Source organism: Musca autumnalis, unplaced genomic scaffold (assembly GCF_047663935.1).
Source record: "Musca autumnalis isolate F117 unplaced genomic scaffold, ASM4766393v1 scaffold_5, whole genome shotgun sequence".
NCBI lineage: Eukaryota > Metazoa > Arthropoda > Insecta > Diptera > Muscidae > Musca > Musca autumnalis.
Genome location: NW_027412088.1, coordinates 156647533 through 156659830, shown reverse-complemented (window position 1 = coordinate 156659830; position 12298 = coordinate 156647533). Strand labels below are relative to the sequence as shown.

Genomic DNA, 12298 nt, shown 5'->3' with positions numbered 1-12298 from the left:
TTCTACAGCCTCTACGATGTTTGGTATAGCCCCCATTTAACGGTACCTCTCGATTTTTGGTATTTTGAAGGTTGTGGCCTCAATATCCGACGTCAATGGCTTTGGCATTTAGTCTCCGCAGGGGGTTAAGAATTTTAAACCAGAAATTTGACGGTATAGGTCCACATCTTTATATATTTTCGGTATTTTGCAGATTGTGACCTCACACGAAATCATGAAATGGTCGAAATTTTCTATTTAGTCTTCATACGGCGTTTAAAACTCTACACATGCAAATTGTCGGTGTACGTCCACGTCTTCACATAGCCCCCACAGAACGGTCTCTCCCGATTTCCGGCTGTTTGGAGGTTTTAGCGTCATTATCAAACGGAAATGGCGATGGGGGTATTTTGGTATTTCATTTTTCTTGATTTTCAATAATCCCATAGAACGGTTGGAGTACCATTGGTATAAATTTCCAAAGGATCTTCTTCAAAGGACACTTCCGGTACTTAAACAAAAATGTTAAACTTTTTTGTACAATTTAACTGACATTTGTTTAATTTTTGGGGGAAGGTACCAGAAGTTGTCGATAGATATTGCTCATCTTCGAACTTAAATTAAGTTTGGACCAAATAATACGTAGGCCAAATTTTAGATCAAATCGGTTGATCAGTTGAAGAGTTATAGTGCGCTCCAGGCAGTACACATGGTGCATTGAGGTTTTTTTTACAAGTTTCGGGCTATTTTCCCAGGAAGTGAAACAACTTGTACTGTCGTAATGGGGGCAGCGAATGCAAGTTGTTACAACAAAGGCAAAGCGATTCAAGAGCAGGTCTTAAGCTGAACTTATCCGAAATTTTGTGTGGGAGGTACCCGAAGGAGTAGACGGCTAGATTCAATATTGGAACCTCATCTATGTCTGGTAGAAATTTCATGATGTGTAAAGTATGGACCCAATAGGCTTTTGTGGGGGAGGTATCCGAAGCAGTGGATCTATATGGTCCATCTTCAAACATAAACCAAGTTTGGAAAAAATTTGACGAAGGCCAAATTTTGGACCGAATCGGTTCATCCGTTACAGAGTAATCGCGCACTCCAAACAGACAGACAGATAAACTGACGCACATGTCTAAATCGACTCCTAATTGTCTGAAACGAATTTCGCGCAAACATACTTGGGGGCCATGAGGCACATTTTTCTCGTATGAAATTTAATTATGGGATTTCTGAGTAAAATCGCACATTTTTCAAAATTAGGTTTTTGATTTCCTTTATTTTTTTGCTGTGGTGATGCTGTTCATCGGCAAACATTTTAGTTTATTTTCAGATTTTTTAATAAAGGTTCCAGAGATATCGCGCCTTGAAAAAGTCGAATTCTGTAAAATCTATATGCAAAAAAATACTCATAACTTCTTTAATATTGGTCCAAATAGAATTTTTTTTTTTTTGTATTTTTTATTGTTTTATCAGATATCTAATTAAAGCTAATAAAATTTTGCACAGTGGTCTTGGATGCAATTTTCGCGATTTAAAATTTAAAATAAATTTTTATCAGTGATTGTACTCCTCGATTTTCTTGAATTTTTTATACCCTACACCACTATGTGGGGAGGGTGTTATAAGTTGGTTTTGGCCAAAAAGTTTGTAACGCATCGAAATAATGGTCGTAGACCCATACATATACATACCAAAATGAATGTCTCGATGAGCTGAGTCGATCTGGCTATGTGTGTCCGTCCTTCCGTTCGACTTTCCGTCTGTCTATCTAAACCATGTAATCACGCTACAGGTCGCAACTTTATTCCGATCGTCACCAAATTTTGGGTGTTGATGAATGTCCCGGAGGGGAAGAAGCCTATTGATTTTGGTGATGGTCGGATGATATTCAGAGGTCGCTATGGGCAAAAAACTTATTTGGAGAAAAAGTCAACATTTTATTTCAAAGCGAATATCTCCGCTTCTGTAAGGGGTATATCAAAGGCAAAACCTACTAATGGAAGTAGAAAATATCACCTTTGCAACGATGTAACGTAGGTTGGCGTAGATGGTCCAACAACGCAATAGCCGCTAATAGAAACCAACTTTTCATTTTTGCGATTTTAATAATAATGACGACTACCACAGCTTTGGTTGGGGACCTTCCAAAAACAAAATCTGACTATGAAAGTAGAAAATCTCATCTTTACAATGATGCAACGTAAGTTGCCGTAGCTGGCCAAATAACGGAGATACCGCAATAGTCGGTAATACATCCCATTTCTCGATTTTTTGTAATCACGCTACGAAATTTTGGGGGTTAATGGGGGTCCTATAGAGGAAGAAGCCCAGTGATGCTGGTGATGGTCGGATAATATTCAGGGGTCGGAGTGTGAAAAAACTTATTCGGAGAAAAGGCCAACGTTTTATTTCAAAGCGAATATCTCCGGGTATATCAAAAGCAATAATTTTAATTTTAAATTTTAATAATAATGACGAATATAACAGCTTTGGTAGGGGAGCTTCCAAACGAAAAGCCTGACTATAAAAGTATAATATCCCATCTTTGCAATGATGCAAAGTAGGCTGGCATAGGTGGCCAAATAACGGAGATATCGCAATAGTCGGTAATACATCCCATTTTTGAATTTTTTTGTAATCACGCTACACGTCGCAATTTTGATTGGCTCGTTACGAAATGTTGGGTGTTAATGGGGGTCCCACAGAGGAAAAAACCTATTGATTTTGGTAATGGTCGGATATTATTCAGAGGTCGGAATGTGAAAAAACTTTTTCGGAGAAAAGGCCAACGTTTTATTTCACAGCGAATATCTCTCTTCTGTAAGAGGTATTTCGAAAACAAAACCTGGCAAGGAAAGTTGAAAATAACACCTTTACAACGATGTGAAGTAGGTTGTCATAGGTGGTCAAACAAGAGAGATATCGCAATAGTCGGTAATGCATCCGTTTTTCCATTTTTTGTGCAATCACACTACAGGTCGGAATTTTGATCGGATCCTCACGAAATTTTGGGGGTTGATGTGGGTCTCACAGAGAAAGAAGCCTATGATGTTTGGCGTACATGCCACTTTTCCATATTTTTATTTGAGTTGTGCTGACGATGCACTTTAATGCATTTCAACAAAATTGGCATGTATTAATGAAGACATTCAGAGCAAAGGCGCTAAGCTATCCCAATTTTAATATTTTGAATTTTACCCGTCAAAAGCTTATGCACAGGGGTAGTGGTGTAGGGTATCACGTACTCGGCCCCGACTCGACTATAGCCTTGCCTCGCTTGTTTTGTACTAAACTACGATTAATTACAATAAAACTTGGGGAAAACAAGTAAAACAGTATCAGTCGGCTTTGCCGACAGAGATATACCCTCAGCCTGTGTATATTGAAACAATTTTTCCAAAAAAAACGTATGTATTTAGGGGGTTTTTAAAAATTTTGGGCGTATAAACCGACAAAAAATATTGATTAGGATTAAAGTTCAAAAGTCTTGCGGAGGAGATACTTAAAGGAATGGATCGAAATTGACCATTGTGGAAGTGGATCTCCAGCCACTACATATGGTGCCATAGCGGGTTTTTTACACCCTTCGGGCTGTTGGCTCAAGATGTATGGACTTGCCCCTGAAAGAAACGTTTACCCATTTTAATTGAGGCAGCGAATGCAAGTTGCTTCAACAAAAATCAAAGTGATACGATAGCAGGTCTTTAAGTGAACTTATCCGAAATTTTGTGTGGGATGTACCGGATGGAGTGGACAAATATAGTCCATATTTAAACCTGATCTATATCTGGAAGATATATTAGAATGTGTAAAATATGGATCAATTCGGCCACTCCCTTCAAAAGTTACGGTACGAACAATTTTTCCAAACATTTTTGAACTTTTGTGAGGGAGGTACCTAAAGGAGTGGACCGATATGGCTTATCTTTGAACTTAAACTATGTTTGGACAAAATATTACTAAGGCCAAATTTTGGACCGAATCGGCAGATCCGTTCGAGAGTTATCTTTCGCCAACTACCTCACACGGTGTCAAAGGGTTTTTTGCAACTTTCAGGTTATTTTCTCAGGAAGTGTGGACTTGCCCCTGATGGTACTTGTACCGTCGTATGGGGGGCAATGAATACAAGTTGCTACAACAAAAATCAAAGCGATTCGAGAGATGGCCCTAAACTGAACTTTTCCGAAATTTTGTGTGGGAGCTACCCGAAGGAGTGGACCGATTGAGTCCATATTGAAACCTTATCTAAGTCTGGTACACATTTCACGATGGGCACAGTGTGGACCTAATCGGTTACTCGGGGGAGGAGGCCAGCCAGACAGACAGACAGACGGACGGATATTGCTCAATCGACTCAAAATTGTCTGAAACACATTTCGTCCAAACATACTTGGGGTCTAAAACCATTATTTCGATGAGGCACATTTTGCCCGTATGAAAGTGTATATACCCTCGTTAGCATAAATGCTGAGGGCATAAAAACAATAATTATTCGAATCCCACTACCAAATAGGACTTAAAATTTTGTAATTAATCGTAGTTTAAATTTCAAGAAAATCGAAAAGTACAACCATTGACAAAAATGGATTTAAATATTAAATAGCGAAAATTGCATCCAGGCTGACTTTACAAATCTTTTTCTATTTTTTATAAATAGTAAAATAAAAAATACAAAAAAAAGATTTGTTCTATTTGGACCTATATTAAAGAAGTTATGAGTATTTCTTTGAATATAGTTTTTACAGAATTCGACTTTTCCAAGGCGCGAACCTTTAGTCAAAAAATCTGAAAATATACTAAAATGTTTTGCTTATGAGCTGCATCACCACAGCAAAAATAAAGGCAATCAAAAATTGAAGTGTCCGATTTCACTCAGAAATCCCCGAATACATAAATGCTGAGGGTATAAAAATGATATATTTCTCCTTCTATTTGTGGTATTAGAAAAGCACGTAAACTTTGTATTTCGAAAACCAGCAGCAGTTTCCGGCTGTGCTAAAATATAAAACATACATATAGCAAAATTTTTCAACCTAACCCAATATTCCATTACTGGATTTTGTTGACAAGTTTAAAATATCTTTACATGGTTTATAATATAACTGAATTTCATTTGATGAATTCGAAGAAAAATTTTAAATATTAAAAGCAAGGCTTTATGTTTCGTCATTAACTTGAGAATACTCGATATTTAAAGAGTTCGTTTTTTCGTTAAAAAAAATCATAATTTCAAAAACTGAAAAGCCAATTGATAATTCCCTTCGGCAGGTTGAAATCATGATATTGGTAGCGATCAGTAAAATTTTGCAACACTGTCAGTTCGTTTTGAAAAAAACATTACTCTCTGTAAAAGAGAGTAATAATGAAGTTAAGCCATTGGGCGAATACTCCAGACTTAAGCAATCAATGAGATTTAATCTTCACACAATAAACAAAACAAACAAAAAACTGAGGATGGCACGCCCAGGGAAATTTAAAAAAAAATTCCAACAACAATCATTTATAGGCAACTGTTGTGATGTTATTTCAACTTATAGAATTCGATGAATTCTTAGTTGATATGTGCTGGCATGTTGCAAAATATTTTCTTTTGGTGGTTTTTGGAAAGCCGAAAAGGGAATGTCATTCTCATTAACTTGAGAATACTCGATACTTAAAGAGTTCGTTTTTTCACTAAAAAATCATTATTTCAAAAACTGAAAAACCAATTGATAATTCCCTTTGCCCGGATGAAATCATGATATTGATAGCGATCAGCAAAATTTTGCAACACTGACAGTTCGTTTTGAAAAAACATTACTCTCTGTAATAGATAGTAATAATGAAGTGAAGCCATTGGGCGAATACTCCAGACTTAATCTTCAAACAATAAACAAAACAAACAAGGATCTTTACATTTTTAGTCATAGTTTTTAGAGAACTTTCATCATTAAATTAATAAAGTCTGTGTCGAGTTTTCTAGAGGACATAGCTTTAAAGTAATCGATGTACATTTATGAAAACACCTTAAACCCACGTTAGACTAAAGCCTGTGCTTACCATATTTTCACTTGTAGATACTACTTATACACATAATATTTTTGTATAAACTAGCGGCAATAACAAGCAAAACCCTTTTTAATTGTTCCACAAACATCCCAGACGGGACCAGGGAGACTTCACTCATATCAATGAGTGCACCCCGATTCATATTAGCTTAATGATATAGGACCTACTGTTTAAGGTCGAGTCCAAACGGCGTGTCTTACGACACCACTTTATAGAGAAGTTTTACATGGCTGAAATACCCAGGAAATGTCGCCCACATTTCTGAGGGATATTTTGCCACCGTTGAAAATTTTGATGTTGCCCGGCCGGGGAATCTAACACACGATCTTCTGCGTGTAAGACGGATTTGCATACCATTGCACCACGGTGGCACCCAAATAATAATTTTTAATAATGTAAATACATAATCACGGAACATATTTTTAAAATATGTAAAATATAGAAGCATTTTTTTATTATTTCCATCTTTTATCCCATAAAATCTTTCAAATCTAAATTTCATTACTGACTTAATCATGCTTAAAACTACACCTAATAAAACTAAGAAAATTAAATGACTAACCTGTTATAAATTTTCTGGTAAATTTGTTCAGCTCACTTTGTGTTTTGATAATTGGTAATTAGAGATTTATTGCACTTGAATTATCACCACACAAAAAAATTTTACGATCACTTACGCGCACTCAAAACTAACACACACGCACACTGAGACTAAGGGGTTTATTAATAAAGATTGAGAATATTTTCAAAGAAATAATTTTTTAACTACCTTTCTTTTTGAAAACTTTTCACACTTTTAAATTTTTATTAGTAAATCTTGGTTGGTGTTTTTTAATGGCAAAAACTTGAAACTTCTTTGGTAAATTATCTGTTTAACTTTGAGCTTCTTTGTGTTTAGTACATTAATTTATTGTTGCTCACTTTGATAAGAAGAAGAATGAACAAAAAAGCAAGACAACGACAAAGAGAATGAATGGTAAGGAATATCGTAAAATGTGGCGCGTAGCGGGCGAATGGTATAAACAAATTTTAATGAGGAAATTACTGTTAAAAAGTTTTGGTTAGAAGCGTTTTTCGCTAAGAGTTTCTTGACGTTTTGGTTTTTTTTTCTATTACACTGTGGTTTCTTGAAGCCACGGCAGCTGCTTGATTTTTATGATGAAGGAAACGAAGTAAAGGCTAAAACTTTACACAATGACTTAAGGGATTTTAAAGATGAATGGTTTTTAAGTTTGCTTCAAATGCCAACTATGCTGGGCTATGCTAATCGAGCGGAATGAGGAGAGTTGGTATGGCGCACAAAACAAGACAAGACGAAAACGTTTTGTATCTCAACCGTAAGGAAAAATTCAATTTAAATTTGTTTTAATTTGGTTAGTTTGAGGGCATTTTTTTCCTTAAATATTTCAACACACTTTTTTCTTCTTCTTTCTCTTTGGAGATATCTTTGGCTTGTTGTAAGACGTTAGTGTTGCTTTAGCTTAATTTTGGCGAATTTAAAACTACAAACTTTTAACTGAATTAACGGTTATTACTTTTCTAGCTATCCTTTGCTATTTTCATACAAAGCGTAAAGCTGCTAAAGCATTTAACTTGGCGGCGAAAGTAAGCGTTACTCTTCTAGTTTTTTTGTTTTTAACTTCTCCGGTTAAAGGACAAAAACTACGTTTTTTTATTAACGAAAAATGTTAAGCAGCTTTTAATTAGATTTTTTCCATTAGCTTGTGTTTTTGTTTGGTTTGAAATTATTTCCCTTCGAGGATGGCAGCGGGAAAATCTGTTGTGTTTTGGTTTTTTGCTGAATATAGCAGGCTGGCTGGCTTGCTTGGGTTTACTATTTTGTTCAAAAAATTAGCGTAAAAGCGCGACCGTTCATATAGATTGTCGCTTTTAGACTAATGTTTGTAACCATCACATAGTCGTTGGCCAAAAAACACAACACACACAGACACACATCGTTCATTCCTACATTCAATTCGAAAAAGGAAAATTGCAGCAGCAACAATAAAAGGAAAAACAAGGAAAACAAAAACACATACCAAACGAATTGACGACGACAACGAAGTCTACAGAACAGAATAGAACTACTCTACTGCACACATAACAGAGAATACAGGAATGACGATGATGATAACAACAACAGCAGCAGCTAGAACAAGAACAACAATAGCAGTAGAAATAACAACACTAGCCACAGCACAACAATGAATGCAATCGCTCGCATGATAGTAACAACAATTGCTGCTAATGTTGCAAAGCAGAAGAACCATAGACCGACCGACCACACACATACAGGCAGGCAGACGACAGGCAGTTGTTGTGGTGGCATCAGCAACATTCGCAGGCTGCAAATAACTGCACATAGATTTGATGAAAGAGGATTATCTTTGCAGAAGGATAATGAAAGCGACCATTAGTTAAGGGTTAGCGGTAGGATTTTAGACTCCAGTGAAATAATATTGTACTTCAAGTTTCGTTAATTCAGACAAATGACATCTAAGCTAGTCACCATCACAAAACATGCATATATAGTTCTTCTCTTTAAGGACACTTTTTACCGAAGAGGAAATGAGCAAATGCCTTAATGCAATTGATTTGATTCTCTTGCATTTCCTTTAATATTTCTCTTTGCAGTTTGCATATACTAATTCACTCTTTCAGAATCATTCAAACGAGCTCTTTTGCATTTGCAGTCTTCAGTATATTCTACAGAGGAAACGAACGCCAGAACAGAATGCAGAAAAACATAATACATTTAGTAGGATTATGTTGTGATACAAACTCTTTACAACTTTGAAAAATGTTGTTTGAACTCTAGCGAAAATTACACACACATGAGGAGAAAGGCATTTTCATGCACACAAGGAATATGATTCAATGTTATGAAGATTTTGCAAAGGTATTTTAATGCAAAAATTGGGAGAAACGTTCAACGTTCCCTATCTTCGTCAATAGACCAATTATGACTTTTTGGAAATGTTGAAGAAGTGTATGAAAAATGTTTTATTTTGTTTTCATATGTGGGATACCTTTTTCCAAGAATTGAAACCGAAACCAGTTTTTCCAAAAACAAAAAATATGTATTTTTTTGAGAGGGTTCAGAATTTTGTTATCACTTTTCGGGAAGTACGAACTTAAACAAGTAACAAGTAAAAAAGCGTTAAGTTCGGCCGGGCCGAACTTTTCATACCCTCCACCATAAAATATTCTGAACTAAAATGGAATAATTAGTTTTCATTCCTGTCCCCAACTTTACGTGGGTACGTTAAAATGTCAGATAATGTACATAAAATGCTTCATTCGGGAGGCCTTTTTTATGGTGCCTATATCTAACTATGTATGTTGACAATTTTTGGTGGGCTAGAAATTGGGAGGTACCGTTATATAGGGGTTATAATAAAACATGGACCTATGTTGACAGTTTTTGATGGGAGTCTTTAATGTCAAATAACTCCTAATTCGGTTAAAAATTGTAGCTAAAATCCTCAAAATACCGAAAATCGGTACATAACGGGGGAACTTCAAATGTCATTAACAGCTAGTTCGGAGGTACCCCTATATGTGGGATATACGAAAATATGAACTTAAATGAAAAATTTTTGTTGCAGAATTTTTGTTGGCTGTTAAATTTCAAATTACCGAAGGTTCGTCCAAAAAATAAAGCTAAGGTACGGAAAATCGGGAGGTTTGGTTTGGGGCTATACCAAAACTTGGACCTACGTTCGTTTAAACATTTTAAGTAAAATTCTCAAAGTACCGAATATCGGGATGTATCGTTATATTGGGGCTATGTTGAAAATTGTTGATGCAGATGTTTGGTGACCACTACAACCTTCAAATGTCAAATTACAGTTAGTTCGGTTAAAACTTGTAGCTAAAATTGCAAAATTACTGAAAATCGGGAGGTACCGTTATATGGGAGCTATATCCAAACATGGACCTATGTTGACAATTTTTTATGGAGAGGTGTTGTGACCACTAAGAACTTCAAATGTCAAAATACTGCTAGTTCGGTTTAATATTATAGCTAAAATCATCAAATTACCGTAAATCGGGGGGTACCGTTATATGGGGGCTATACCAAAACGTGGACCTATGTCCACAAGTTTTGTTATATAAGTTTATTGACACTTAAGAACTCTATATGTCAAATTATAGCTAAATCGGTCTGAAAATGTAGCAAAAACGTCAAAATACCGTAAATCGGGGGGTACCGTTATATGGGGGCTATATCAAAACGTGGACCTATGTCCACAACTTTTGTTATATAAGTTTATTGACACTTAAGAACCCTAAATGTCATTTTATAGCTAAATCGGTCTGAAAATGTAGCTAAAAAACGTCAAAATACCGTAAATCGGGGGTACCGTTATATGGGGGCTATACCAAAACGTGGACCTATGTCCACAAGTTTTCTGATATAAGTTTATTGGCACTTAAGAACCCTAAATGTCAAATTATACCTAAATCGGTCTGAAAATATAGCTAAAAACGCCAAAATACCGTAAATCGGGGGGTACCGTTATATGGGGGCTATACAAAATGTGGAACTATGTCCACAAGTTTTGTTATATAAGTTTATTGACACTTAAGAACCCTAAATGTCAAATTATAGCTAAATCGGTCTGAAAATGTAGCTAAAAACGTCAAAATACCGTAAATCGGGGGTACCGTTATATGGGGGCTATATCAAAACGTGGACCTATGTCCACAACTTTTGTTATATAAGTTTATTAACACTTAAAAAGCATAAATGTCAAATTATAGCTAAATCGGTCTGAAAATGTAGCTAAAAACGTCAAAATACCGTAAATCGGGGGTACCGTTATATGGGGGCTATACCAAAACGTGGACCTATGTCCACAAGTTTTGTTATATAAGTTTATTGACACTTTAGAACCCTAAATGTCAAATTATAGCTAAATCGGTCTGAAAATGTAGCTAAAAACGTCAAAATACCGTAAATCGGGGGTACCGTTATATGGGGTCTATATCAAAACGTGGACCTATGTCCACAACTTTTGTTATATAAGTTTATTGGTACTTAAAAACCCTAAATGTCAAATTATAGCTAAATCGGTCTGAAAATGTAGCTAAAAACGTCAAAATACCGTAAATCGGGGGGTACCGTTATATGGGGGCTATACCAAAACGTGGACCTATGTCCACAAGTTTTGTTATATAAGTTTATTGACACTTAAGAACCCTAAATGTCAAATTATTGCTAAATCGGCCTGAAAATGTAGCTAAAAACGTCAAAATACCGTAAATCGGGGGGTACCGTTATATGGGGGCTATACCAAACGTGGACCGATATAGCCCATCATCGAACTTGACCTGCCTGCAAACAAAAGACGCATTTTCTCAAAATTTCAGCGTCCTATCTTCATTTTTGTGGATGCTAGAGTGATTACCACAGACGGACGGACGGACGGACGGACGTGCACAGATCGACTCAGAATTTTACCCTGATCAAGAATATATATACTTTATAGGGTCGCAAATGAGTATTCCAATGCGTTACAAACGGAAAAACAAACTTAATATACCCTCCATACTATGGTGGAGGGTATAAAAAAGTATCAGTCGGCTTGGCCAACAGAAATATACTCTGAGCCTCGGACCTAAAGAAAAGAAGTAACACACAATACTTCTGACGTCTATATAATACGATGTACAACGTTTGGACGAAATCGGTTTCTCCCTTCAAGGGTTAAATTACGTACTACCCAGTTTAGTTGTCGCCGGCAGGCTTTTTTGGAGCTTTTGGGCCATTATCTCAAGAAGTAAGGTCTTGTCCCTGAATAAACATGTACCGTCGTAATGGAGAAATCGAATGGGAGAGGGCATGTCGCTCGAAATAATTGGTTATTTTTTCACTACTAAAATAAGTAGTACCGACTTTTAATAACTACTTACTTTAGTGGCTCAAAAATAACCACTTATTTCGAGCGACATACCCTTGTTAAAATAATGGGATAGTAGAGGGTTTTGTAAGGGGTATTTTTGCTGAATTTAGACAAAAATATTATGAACGCGAAATTTTAGACCGAATCGGCTGATCCGTTCGTGCGTTATCGTGCGTTCCAACCACTACACATGGTGCCATAGGGGTTTTTAAACCTTTCGGACTATTTTCTCTTCGAAATTTTTTTGGGGAAGGTACCCGAAGGAGTTGAAATATATAGTCCATTTTCGAACTTGGTGTATATCTCGTAGAATTATTACGAAGTGCAAGTGTGGACCAAATTGCCTTTCGTGAGTTATCGTG

At 36.2% G+C, this 12298-nt stretch overlaps 1 long non-coding RNA gene across 1 annotated transcript in view; it reads right to left on the bottom strand.

Annotated features, from left to right (window-relative positions):
• Positions 1-7924, bottom strand: part of LOC141406702 (uncharacterized) — a 451752-nt gene extending 443828 nt beyond the window's left edge. Inside the window, exon 1 of the long non-coding RNA XR_012413484.1 lies at positions 6590-7924. This is a non-coding gene — a long non-coding RNA (uncharacterized lncRNA). The remainder of the gene's footprint in view (positions 1-6589) is intronic.
• Between the last annotated feature and the right edge of the window lie 4374 nt (positions 7925-12298).